We start from the raw sequence: 14,580 nt of genomic DNA on the forward strand, positions 1-14,580 counted from the left end.
GGCACTTTTTCATCAATTACAACCAATCTTTAAGCTACTGAACAAGGAGCATTTTGTTGCGATGCTGTATTTTATAAGCATGCTAGTGACATGTCAGTGAAATGAGATGGTAACTATGCACTCACCCTTTGCCATAGACACTGCAGATCTATGAGAGAGTGAGCCTTGTTGCTAGGATACAGAGCATGGCTCTTTACAGGGAGCGCTGAAGAATGGAGAGAATTGGGAAGAGAGAGATTTCTTGAAACTAATGGCTTTTCGATGAATTTTGAAATAGAGCTGATCAATGGAAATAACTACACATAACTATACTGGCTTATTTTTTTTGTTCAATTCACTTTCTCTCTGACCTACAGGTACAAAACACTGTATAGGAGATAATAACAAACACTATACATAGAAACTACTGATTTTGTCTGCTTTAAACACTAAAGTTATACTATATATATAAGGAATAATGTACAGTGCTGTGAAATAAACCATGACAGATTGATCAGGATCTCAGTAGATTAATAATTATGTGGACATGAACAGGGCCGTTGCAAGAGGGGTGCGAGGCCGACACCCCATAATACATCACAAATACATCACTTCGCTTCTGAAGGTCTTTATTACTGTAATATTGCACAATGCACATCACATTAGCAAAATATTGCAGAAGTTTCACATCTAAAAAAAGGGTAATATATATATTTTTTTATCTATGTGTGGAAATTTATCTCCTGATTGCACAGATTTCTATAGAAATGACTATTGAATTGCCATTGCTAAGCAATGGTAAAACATTCAAGTCGCTATTTTTTTATTGAACGCTCACTGTCGTGGCTGTTCGACTGATTCTGTGGATATTTTATAGAACTTAAGTTTATGCAAACGTCTATGCAGAAACATGCTAATTTATATTAGGTTTATTTATTTTTTTGTTAGTTTGAAGGTATGGCACATGAGCTTTGATTAGGCAGCTGTACTGAAATAGCTTTCTGTCTGCCTGTCAACAACAGCTCTGACCCCATAACCCTTCGTCTTAATTACATGTAGGATTAAAATGGATTGTCGTCCTTTAGAGATCCATTGTGAATTTTATTAGACAGCCTGGTTGCAAGGTCCTTGAGTGGATAATTAAAACAGAAAGGCAGTTTAGGTGATGAATTTAAACATTCTGCCACTGAAATTATTCAAATGGTTAAACAGTTCTAGGGCATCATATGGGAGCTGTTACCTTCTTATTAATAAAAATAAATGTGGACTGAAAAAAGGAAATGTGGTGAAACATGCCTTGGCGAATCAATCTTTGGTATCCCCGTAGACAGTTTGAAGGTTCTTTTGGAGTGCAGGTGCTCCTGACACTTCTGTATCATTTATTCTCCACCTTTTAGCCATGAAATTTAGTTTCTCCCCAAGAAACAGCAACAGGGCCAATCAGAGACGAGGAGAGCAGCTGTGTTGAGTTGCACTCCCTTGCTCGGAGTGGTTTGTTTTAAATGTTTGTGTGACAGGAGCGGGACATCATTAGGGAACTTGAACACACGTGAGCATTGGCTGAAAATGCAAAGACCTGCCTATGCTGACAGAAAACAGGATGGCCTCCTCACATATCCTGATCCTGATGTCTTCGTCAGCCAGATAATCGATAGATCTGAGGAACTTTAAGGAACACTTGCCACCACTGAGACCTGGCAAAGAGCATTTAAAACAGCTTGTTAGTAAAACACATTTTGCCCTCTGCTACATAAAAAAAAGAGAGTTTTATCTGATGAGATGAGCTCACAAAATTACAGCCATGTCGAATAATCTTCAGTTCTACTAAATTAGCAGAGGCCATTTGCATTTTGGAATGCATAAATATACCCATGAGATTTTCTCAAATGATGTTTGGTAGGAGGCTCTCTGATTTCCCATGCAAAATGCAGTGACCCTTCTAACCCAAGACAAATGGAATAATCTATATTCGAATCATATATATTATATTATCAATATATATTATCTATATCAAATTTGAATCATTCTGAGATTATTGAAATTGGTAACACTTTCATTCATAATATTAATATATTTTATATGATAAAGGGCTTAAGAGATGATTATGGATGTCACAGGGATTATAAGTAACTATAAGGTTTACAAGAGTTATATGACCTCAAAAACATTTTACAGTTTATTAATCTCAGTTTTTGTTGGTCTTAACAATGGTTTGACATTTTCTGTATGCTACCTTATTATTATAAGTGTTTCATAATTGTTTTACTTTTTATATTTATTATGATTATGATTATGATTATGATTATGATTACATGACAGCTTACCTTATACAGTGTGACAGCATTCTGTTCTGTAGAGGAATGTTTTCATGAAATGTTCAATCAGTTCTGTTTTCCTGAGCAATAACAGTGGAAATGTTCAACAGTTTTATATATAGCAATAGAAAACTGACCTGACCTGACCAGAGATATAGTCACTGGAGTAAAAAAGGGGACAACCTGTCTTTGTTTTGGTGGAGATAAACTGGAAACTATTTGATAAAAGATCACTAATTACAGGGCATTATTTGCACATTAGAAGGATTGAGTGGATTACTTTGTAAATGCTCTTGGTTTAAACATTAGTAGAGCCTTTTTGTGAGTAATGATACATCAGGTTTTAATGTCACAGAATCCTAAAGGCAAATAAAATGGAATGGAAATGCTAAAATATAATGTGTCCCATTATTTTAACCAGGTTAAATAAAGAGAATTACAATGTGGTTTTCAGATTTCTGTTCACTGTTAGTGTAATCAGTGTCAGAGTTGTCTGAATGAATAAAAAGCCAACACCTCAGCATGAGCATTTTAAATGTCATCAATATTTTTCTGCACATACTACTGTGGCTGTCTGATTAGCACTTCTAAAGAAGAAGACAAAATTGGCAGCTTTCCCTCAAGTTTGATGACTAAAGCATTTATTAAAGTCAGGCGTGCACAGTACTTCTGAATGTTACATGACAAGCTAACATAATAAAAAATTCTCCTCTAAAGATTCAGTTTTGCTGAGGACTTGTGTTTAGAAAATGACCTGATTAAGTGAACTGAATGAAAAGTACTGACATGATGCTGGACAGATTTATCTCGGCACAGAATGTCTATTCCTAATTTATTTTTCCTCAAACAAATGATTCTGGAAATATGTTTAAATATTTGAAATTAATGAATGAATAAATAAAATAATTAAATAAATAAAGACCATGTATCTTCTAGACCCTATTCCAAAAAGCAAATCACACATTCTATGCATACAGTACGTGTATACAAATATTGTATATTAATAAAATATTCTTTTAAAAACATCAGTTTTTACTAAAAATAATGAAATCATGTATAGTTAAATATTAAAGTCAATCAGCCAAGTGAATAGTTGCTTAGTGTCAGATGCTTACATATTTAATTTTACATCCACTACAACAATCGTTATGTGGTTTACAAGACTCATTTAGATACTTTAATAATTTAAACTGGATCAATTATCAAATTGATGCTTGTCAGACCAGAATATGCTAAGCAGCAGCAGAGCAAAAGTTCAGGTTGAACAAATGATCATGAATTTATAAGAGGAAAAACCCTCTGAGAACGAAGTGCCCATATTGAGTCATCATATTTCACTTAAAGATAAGAAAAACTCGGGCGAAAGGGCAAATAGTTTGTTCAACTACACAGAAGAAAATAGAAAAATCTGGTCCGACATGTTTTACAAATGCTTAAGGATTTTTTTTTCTTTTTTAAATACATAGTGGCACTTATCTCCAGAGGACAGGTGCTCAGGTTTGCAGTAAATAAATGCTACCCAGGGCAGTTTTCTGTGAAATTGGCACATGTTTGGCATAGCACTGAAAATATGCCATAAAGCAATTGATTTTAACCAGGTCGAGGCCTCCAGAAGGCAATCAGATTGTTCTTTAAGAAACATTTATATACAATTGCCTCAGATGATATAATATGTAACTGCGTAAATGAAAAAAAAAGAAGAAAATTGACTGATATCTCCATGAATAGCCCGAGAACGTGTCTTGAATGTCCTTCACCTAATAACCGACCGAGTTCTTCCAGCAACACAGCACATAGCATTACTAGCTAAATAACCTTGTTGCATCACACATTACAAATTACATGTCTGTTTTACACCGAATAGCATCCATCACGACGAAACTGATACTAGTACAAAATCCAAGCAGACATTTTCTGTTGGTGAGATATAAGACGACAAAGATATTTTATAAAAAAGAATAGGGAAAGCATTATTCTTTCTGTTCATTTTAATATACTCGACTGTCTTTTATGTTGAATGAGAGAAATATGACCAAAAAGTGACAGGGGCCATTGTGATGAGTTCGGTACATTCCCAGCCCAAGAGGCCAAGATTCACAGCGATTTAATTGGAATAATGTATGAAATGAGTCATGCTTGCAGCTAGGAACGTTAACTCCCAGCTTCGCCAATCTCAACAGAGATCAATGCACCTAACCTCAATTCAAGAAAACATCCTTTAATGGATACCCTGGGGAACCATGCCAAGCTTCTACCCTCCACTTATTTATTTATTTTTTACATTTGCGCGACTGTAGTGCACACTTTCTAATTACCCACTGGAGCACGAAGGGGCTTGTGTCAGAATGTAATTTTTAAATCCCATCACGCTAAACAGTGGCGTTTTATCCTCTTCATTCAACTTGTGATGTTCAGGTTTATAGTCTCTTTCATGCCTTGATAGCTATGGGGGAACATGTTCAGACAAGAGCTGTAAAGTAACTTGAGCTCTGGCGAAGACGCTCTCAGACTAACAGCACAACATCTTGCATTTATAGGGAGCCTAATGCTTGAGATTAATGGGGTGTTGCAATGATGCCATAATGTAATGGAGTTTTAGTACAATAAGTGACATAGTTTTAATCTCTCCGAAAATTGCTAAAACAAGTGTGACCTTTCGAGACAGTCTTTTACTTCTCGCTTTCTTTCATCTCAGAAGGAAATTAAATACATGCTTTTAGCTCATTTAGACATGACAAGACACTCTTTCTCCCCATTTTTGTGGAGGTTTTCTTGACCTCTGTGAAAGAGAGTGTGAATTCCAGACACACCGCAGCTGATTTCTGAAGATTACATTAAAAACCCTGATGAATGGGAGGAAAAAGCAGTCAGAATAGGAGGCTAGTATTTTATATTTGAGATTTCATGTGAGATGTAATTTTGTTTGGGCGCTTTCTTCAAAATAATTAAGAGATGAGACTCTACGAGAAAGCTTTTTTTTCTTTTAATGGCGAAAGCACAAAAGGCCTTTCACCTGAAGTTTTTTATAAACCTAAAATAAGAAAGAATATATAAAAGAATATATCTTCATACGTTCAGGATTCAGATTTTACATTGGATCTATAAAGAAATAAACAAATATTACATAAAAATCATACTTTTTAATCTTATGAGCTTCTTATAACTGGGTTAAAAATTAATCGCATCCAAAATAAAAGTTTGTGTTTGCATAATATATATGTGTGTACTGTGTATAATTATTTTGTATATAAATACACACATATGCATGTATATATTTAATATTTTTACTTATTTGTATATAAATTATTTATATTTATATATAATATAAATTATGTATAAATGTATATATACATGCAAAAAAAATAATTAATACATGCATATGCGTGTATTTATATACAAAATAGTTATACATAGTTCACACACATATATTATGCAAACACAAACTTTTATTTTGGATGCAATTAATTTTTTTCCCAGCACTAATATATATATATATATATATATATATATATATATATATATATATATATATATATATATATATGGGGGGGGGGGGGGGGTCACGGATTGTTAAATACGTAAAAAGGTTGGGAACCACTGATCTAGATATTCCAAAATTAAATGAGTAATAATTCATTGCGTTTCATGCACACTTCACATAGCTCAGAGTATGTTATTCACACACATCGTTTACATTGCAGATGCCAATGTTATTAGAAACAAGACAATTAATAGCCACATTGCCACATCAGATATTTCTCTCACTGCAGTTTCTTCCATAGTGCCGTCCTGGTGTTGAAATAAGCAAACACATTACAGAATCTTCATATAGCCCACATCAATTATTCATTCCAGAATACTATTATATTCCTCTCTCTACTTTTTATTACCACATTGAATTTCCTTTCACATTGATATTATAATGAGTACCTGAATCCAGCAGCCTCCCATGCTGGCTACATCCTCTCATTTGTATTTACTTTCTCAGCTTAGTGTCACACATTATGAAAGGATTAGGTATGATTTATGCCTTCCAATTCATGAAACCGAACACCACTACTAGGTATTCCAAACCTGTACCCCAAACAATATATATCATTATATATAACATTATGCCGCTTTCAACCAGGATGTTAAAATGTGCTGAATATTAGCTAAACGAACACAATCCAGTCGAACATAAACCAAAATTTAAAGAGTACCAATTGTTTTTTACTCTCAAGAGCTGCAAGCATTGATTTGCCAAAGACTTTCTTTCTCCTTGCCTCATGATGTGCCCCTTTATAAGACTACTACTTGGCCAGACTCCCCACCAGTCAACACTCCCCTGACAGGCAACGTGATCAAAAGCAAGAACTGTCACCACCTCACATTGGCTCTTTAATCGCTCTGAGAGGGAAAGGAGGGTAGGGAATCTACTTTGGAACTGTCACTGTGCTCTTTTTCATGCTTTTATACAGCCATTAAAGCAGCCGAGACGGAAGCGGGCAGATGGAGCAGGCGAACCAACAGCACACAAGAGAGGCTTTACAAATCCACCCTCGGCGTATACTAATGACTAGTTAGCGCTTTCCGATTTCACCTGTCATTGCATTGCTTTTTAGGGTTAACGAAAGCAGGAAGCTGGCTATTGTGCCGCGTGGATTATTTGGTTTGATTACTGAGGGAAGGACTTTCACTTCAGATGGCCTACCACAAGTGTTTGTGATTGGAGTTAATCGCACGCCTGCTCCTAATTTGTATTTCAGACTCGCGACTGCATCAAAGAAATTACCGTTCCAAGGTATAAATTAAATTGTCAGACTGTGGAAGATGAGCGATTCGACAGGTCATGTTCATCCGAGAGAGAGTGGAAGTGAGAAACACAGATTTGCTTCTTATTAAAGGAAATTAGTCTAAGGTAGTCAGATCATGTGCCACAGGCCTTCATTATCCTCTTCTCATGTCCACATCATTATCGCAGGCTTTGAGAATTTACCCCAGTTATTGCGAATACGAATAAGGGGATATCAGAAAACAGGAGTTTACAAGCAATAATCTATACTTATGAAATGAATCAGTCAGATTGGATCAATAATACTCATCTTACCCCAGTGTTATTCTATTCCATTAGATGTCATTACAAGTTGTTTGTGTAGATAAACTCAGATTGACTCAAAGAACTAAGCATGACTGATGACCGCAGAGAGTGTCTCTACACTCCAATCGTGAGCCGAATGAATCATTCGAAGCAGTAAATTAGCATTTAAGTCAATGATTTTCACTCAGCACTGTTTCCAAGTGCCGAGAGATTTCACAGTCACTGGCTCATATACGTTTTCGCAACCCTGAGATACAGTACTTCAATGGGACCTTCAAAGTTCAAAAGTCACCACGCTGTCGTTAGCGAGTATCCTTTGTCCTGAGAGTCACTTTGACAATCATTATGGAGAAAAGGTTAATTAGATTCCACCTGATTACAAGCCATGCTTATGTACAGGCGACTGGCATACAAACATGCTTTTGACTCCCTTGCCCAAGCTGACTGCCTGTCACAAGCCTGATGGATCAATGGCATTATTCATTCATGCACAATGGAATCTATGCCAACGTCCCCTCACAGCGCCACATTCAATGGCTCTCTTACTACATCACATTAAGCACCAATTACTCACTAATTAAAAAAGATCAGCGCATTGGGCTCGTACGAGGAGCAAATTAATACATTTGATAGGATTAGTTGCCTCAGAGATTATTGAAAATGTATTCAACTATCAATGAAGGTGCATTCAGGGTTTGACGGCTAATTGATCCCAAATGGGAAAATATTTGCAAAGTGTTACTGAAGAAGTGTTAAAAACAGAAACATCACTGAAGAGCCGCCTGACATTTAACTGGCTTTGACAGATTTCAACAGAAGATGCTTTTCTTAAACCATTTGGCAAACATGACCTTATTATTCCCTACGAGAATGAAGGAATTTGGCACAGATCTGACAAAACCGATGCACTTCTTTTGAAATGAAATTGGTTTTAAAAATATGAAGTGATATGATAGCTGATATGGCCTTGATGTTCTTAAGAGCTGGCATGACAGAGGAAGAATCTGATCTCTATCGGCTGTTCCATCTTAAAAAACGTCAGACGTACAGCGCTGCTAGCTCATAAACAGAGATCAGGGTTCAGATTGCTTGATTGGTAATTCGGCAAAGCTAATCTCCCCCTGCAAGAACCTTCTAAATACTCATGCCGTAAACACTTTGCATTAGATTTAGTGCTGGAGTAATTAAAAAAAAGTGCAAAAACGTCAGAAGAAATAAAATTCCGTATTTCCATACGGGCTCAAAATGCAAGCTGGCATTGAAAACGAGAGCTAATCAGGTATTAATGTATGTAAATGTCAAGTGAAAAATAGCCCAAGTTCAAAATGCATTAGTTTCCCAATAACAGGAACAGGGCTCATTATATTACCTGTGCAAATGTCAAGTCCTGTGATGCCGAGATGACACAGCTGGGGAAAATGGAAGAAAGGACAAGAGTCAGCCGAAAAGTGGAGTGAAGGTTTGGCTTGTTTAGTGATGGTCTGTTAGCCTTAGGGCTTACCTCTCTGTCAGTAAATTTTAGGCGGGTGATGTCTTAAAGGTGCACTGCACTGTCTAGATAATTTCAGTCAAGAGAGGCCAAAACAATAGCACCAACTGCACTTGAAATGCAATCCTGTTTAGCATGTTTATTTCCTCAAGGGGCATTTTTATACATCCAGATGTAGAGGTAGTGCGCCTCCGCTTATCCGCTCTGAATACATGATGAAACGCCATCAGAGAAGATGCACACACTAAATACAATATTATATTTCCAAGATCTTTGTCTCAGCCATTTTTAATACATTTCACTATATCTAAGTTGCAGCTGGAGGCACTTTCCACAGATTTGGTGCCACTTGACCTTTATAAAAAAAGCATTAGAGGCACAAATACCATGTTTTTTTTTTTTTTTTTTTTATTGTTTTGTCAGGACTAGAAAATGCGTATTAACTTTTATACTATTATGTAGCAAAACGAACTTAGCAAGTAGTTTCCAACTGTAGTTAATGGTTCATTAATAGTGACAATTATCTTAAAATAAAGTCTGCCCATAAAACCTAATCATATACACATATACAGTGATTACACACTGAATCTCATAATGAGTGTAGGACCAACATAAGCAATTATATTTGACATAGTACTTTAATGACATTATTTTCTATAAATACATTTGATATTTCTTTTAATATTAAATGTTGAGGATAAAATTCCCAATTATAATCATCCAAGAATCATTTGTATGATTCAAATAACTGTACATGATCAAGCAATTGTTTTTATTTATCTCCCATAAACTCATAATAATAATAATAATAATAACAATAATAATAATAATAATAATAATAATAGTTCATTTATAATTCTCATTTAGCCAAAAAATCTAATATTTTGAGACTTAACACTTATCTGTTTGATTGAGAGATGTCAAAATGTATATATATATATATATATATATATATATATATATATATATATATATATATATATATATATATGTATATTTAGTCTTGAAATTTTTATACATGGTTTGATTCTCTCTCTATGATGTCAGTGTTGCAAGTATTGACTTCTATTCATGTTTCCACCTGTGTGGCTTCATGGCTTCATCTGAGATCAATTTCTATTAACCGGTTAGCCAAATGAAAACTGCAACAAGCTAGAATGATATCACACAAACAGCTAAGCATGAACATTTAACAATAGTGACAGGAAGTGAAAGAAAAAAATTATCTTTGCTCTACAAAGTGGGAAAAAAATATTTCTTATATTTTGGCTATTTCATTTTGATAACTGTTTACATACAGTCACACAAATTAAGTTTCTAATTTGCATTTAGACAGCATTTAGTCCCATTTTTGATAACAGTGCTGTAAATACAGCAAACATAGTTTAAAAGGAAGGAATAAAACATAACGAATCATATATTATATGTAAACATTTTTTTTTTTACATTTGAAAAATCAAGCCATTTTTTACTGTCCTCATTTAAAAGCAGAGCAGAGCAGAGCCTGAGAAGAAATACGCATGCTACACATGCAACAGCAAATCCTCTTTACATGATAATGGAGGCTGAAGAATCGTGACTCATCCGTGCTGAGTAAGCACATGGGCTTTTGCGGTTAGGGTCACAGGATAAAGTGAATTTTGAGACCATAACATCAGTTACATAACAACATGCATATGGGCCTATATCTGATGACTGAAGCGTCCAGCTTTCCTATGAGGGCAGCAGAAGCTGGCTTAGATAAACAAACTATTTCAGGAAGTGTTGTATGTTTGATCACCAGTGCACTGATTTATGTACTACCTCTGCATTGCTAATATAAGTTAAGGCGAGATAGACATTATGTATCTGATGTAATGTCTACACAAACTGTGTAAATTGTGCAAACTATGTGCAAGGGCAATAAATTACTTCTCGTTTGTGTTAGCAGAGCTGAAATCCAATTTATTCCCACAAGTATCATTTATTGTCCAGATGATGCAGTGTGAATATTACGATTGTTGTGGTCGCCGTCGTCCATTCTGGATCTTGCTCTTAGAGCTTCTTTTTTTATAATGTTGGGGTTAGACTTTGACAATACGGTTTTCCGAAATGGATAAAAAGGAAAAGCAGGGTCTCTCCGAGTAATTGGATCAGGTGGTGCTGTTTCATAAAGATAACAAGTCAAACCCATTACCGTTGAATAAGGACTGACAGCCAGCAGATCTGAATTACTTTTATTATAGTGTGGCTACATTAATATTTTCAACAACAGGTGTTTTCTGAAATGCCGGGTGGCGTCTGAGGAATGATGACCTTGGGAAATATCCATAGCGATAGCAGGATGCATTCGGATTTGTTTGAAAGTGTTTCAGATGGCTATCGGCCACTCCAGACTGAGATTAAAACAGAGCAAAATGATAACAGTATTGAACTCACCACAAATCAATGTCTGCTTATGTGACAGAGCCCTGCCTAAACTTTTTTCTCTATGCACTAGATCCTACTTTACTATTTTTTTAATAGTGCGGCTAAGGGGGGGGGGGGGGGGGATGGGGGCTCACCACGATGGGTTCATTCATTGTGATGTAATCTCTTGGCGAAGAATGTTAATCTCTCTGTCTCTCATCTGTCACAATGATGGATCTTATTGTTTCACTACTTTAAGCCTTTATCTTTCATTAAAGTGTGACATTTATTTCACAGAGTGTTTTTCTGCATACGGATGGCCTGAGTTAACACTGGGAAAATAAAGCCATTGAAATGGATGACTTTCCAATACACAGAGCCTTTGGTAGCAAAGAGGAAATGTAGTCATTTTCAAATCTCCCTAGAGACATTCCTGAAATAAATTAGCAAAAATGTTTTTTTTTTCTTCTGCACTGTTGCTGAAACGGATGGTAGATGTCCCTGAAGGCATGATTGAAAAATTCTGCCAAAAACATTTAAATATCATTTTAATAATTGTGTCTCGAGACTGCAAAACTGAGCATATTTTATCAGGTATATTTATTATGCTGGCTGATTTAAATTCTCTACATCCTTAAGATGATGTAAAGCATTGAGAATTTATGCTTTGACACATCTTTACCTCATAAAGTAGAGGAGACCTGGGCTAATTGTCCCACTTTTTACTCAGGTGAATATTTCTATGTGAAAATACAAATCTGAACAGGTCCATAATTTAAAGTCTAGGCTATTGAACTTACAGTGTATTGAACTATTGATTTGATTGACCTGAACTCATTTTGACCTTTTGTTAACACTTTATGGGGTATTTTGTTACAACAGAGACTGCCATAAAACAGCATATTATAGGCTTTTAAGGTAATTTAAAGAATCAAACAATTGATGACACCATGAATATGTAAAGGGCAACAAGCAAAGACATAAAAAATGTTTTTAACCAACAAGAAAATTTACTTAATAAATTAAGAATAACATTATGTAATAAAAATATGATATAAATACATTAAGATATAATTAAAATGTAAATTAAATTTTAATTACAATTTTAAATAAAATGTTAAATTAATTGTAAATTAAAATTAAATTTAAATTTAAATTAAATTTGAATTTAAATTTAAATTTAAATTTAAATTTAAATTTAAATTTAAATTTAAATTTAAATTTAAATTAACACACACACACACACACACACACACACACACACACACACACACACACACATATATATATATAAGAAAAACATTAACACAATATAATTATATATAATATACATATAAAATGTTGGCTTTAAATCATCTGTTTTGAAGCCAACACAATACTTATACCCCTAGCATTTATTTCTATAAGAGCTTTATGTGATTAGTGACAGGGTTATTTTATAGAAAACAGAAAAACATATGTTGGTATGATAAAATTCATATTCAATATCATTTTAACTCATTTCAGCAGGACTCCATATGGGAGTGATATTTTTTAGGTTGCTGGAATATTCATCTTATTTAATTCTTTCCATGTCACACTAGCTGTATGTCTGTCCTTATATTAATAAAGGGAGATAAATGAGTGCATATTGGCAAATCAGATGAGGAAAGTTATGAATCAAATCTGTTAGACGCCTTCCTGGAATGAGGGAAACCTTGAGTTTTCCTCAGAAAGAGGGCAGGATTATGACTAGAGAATCGCCATCCATATTGTTGACATAAATCAATTTGGTCTGCATTGAGATTGAAATTCGTTTAGTGCCAGAAGGTAGGAAAGAAGTAAAGAAAAGAAGAAGAAGAAGAAGAAAAACAAACAAAAACAAAACAATGTGTCTGTGTGTGTTAAAGGAAAGGTTGGCAAATTCAACATAAGAGCAACCAAGCTATCGTAGTTCTTGGGAGGAAGAAAGCGATACTCTATAGATTACGGATACCGTTGTGACACCACAGGTGCAGTTCTGTAAACGTACACATCACTTGACGGGAAGTCAGTAAGTAATTGTACGTCAGCAACAAAACAGACAATAAAAGTCAGACAGGCCTTAAAGGTATGCATTGAGCATCCCACTGACTCCAGGGCCACTTTTGCAGTCAGTGTGACAGCTCCATTAGTGTTAATGACAGTGTGTGATACTCCCTGAAACCACTAAACCTGGGAAATAACATCAACAGCTGCATCTGAAGAGAGCATTTGATTCTGAATAGGTATACTTCATGAGACTTCTAGTCGCTTTATCTCGCTTGTTAAGAGCCGTTTTACATGATGCAACATATAATTTCCTGCAATATGCTCTTTTGTGATGTGGAAACCAAGGATTCAAGGTTTGTCTGGTTAGCATGGCCCAGGTAGCAACACCATCAGGACTAAAAAGTGTCTTTCTCTATAATATAATATAATATAATATAATATAATATAATATAATATAATATAATATAATATAATATAATATAATATAATATAATATAATATAATATAATATAATATAATATAATATAATATAATATAATACTGAAATATGTTGTGTAATAATATATTTAGGACTTATTTACAACTTAACTAAAATGTTAAAAACTTAAATTGATTCATCTACTAAAATTTTAACAATAATAATTCCCTATGAAATGGGTTTTATTTTTTCCAATAATTCAGTTTTTATTTAAATGTTTTTGGATTCTGTGTTTTATGATTTAATACAAATGTATTATCAAAAACTGTGGTGATTCATCAAATGAATGCAATTTAACAGTTTAACTACACTTTTAAGATCTAATTAAAACATAAATTAGATATTTTGAGATATTTCATCAAATCTTATCAACTATATTCTTAGATTTGTTATTATTCGTTTGTACAACAGTAATGTATTTCTGTTATGACCTCTTCAAATTATTGAGTTTTAGTAAAGACCTTTGTGTATGTGGCGGTAGTTCTATCATATAAAATTGTGGAGCTCATACGGCCCTGTATATAATATAATGTATTTTCCTGCTCTTCTTGATTGATTCACAATGCATTAATAGCTCAGGTTATTGGCACAGAAATGGCACTGATCAGAGCCTCTAAGGAACTATCAGATTTATCCTCCATTATAACCTTCTCCCCACAGACTGTGGTTAAACAAAAGGCCAGAAGATTATGTTAGAAAATACCATGTTACCTTTAATGAATCCGCCTAGATTAAGTCACAGTGAGGGACATGGATAAATCAACCAGGACACATTTGGTTTGATCCAGACTCCATAATCCTGATTATAAAAACCTTTAAATACATGATAATATTGTGTTGT

The sequence above is a fragment of the Carassius gibelio genome, chromosome B6 (genome assembly GCF_023724105.1).
Source record: "Carassius gibelio isolate Cgi1373 ecotype wild population from Czech Republic chromosome B6, carGib1.2-hapl.c, whole genome shotgun sequence".
Classification (NCBI taxonomy): Eukaryota; Metazoa; Chordata; class Actinopteri; order Cypriniformes; family Cyprinidae; genus Carassius; species Carassius gibelio.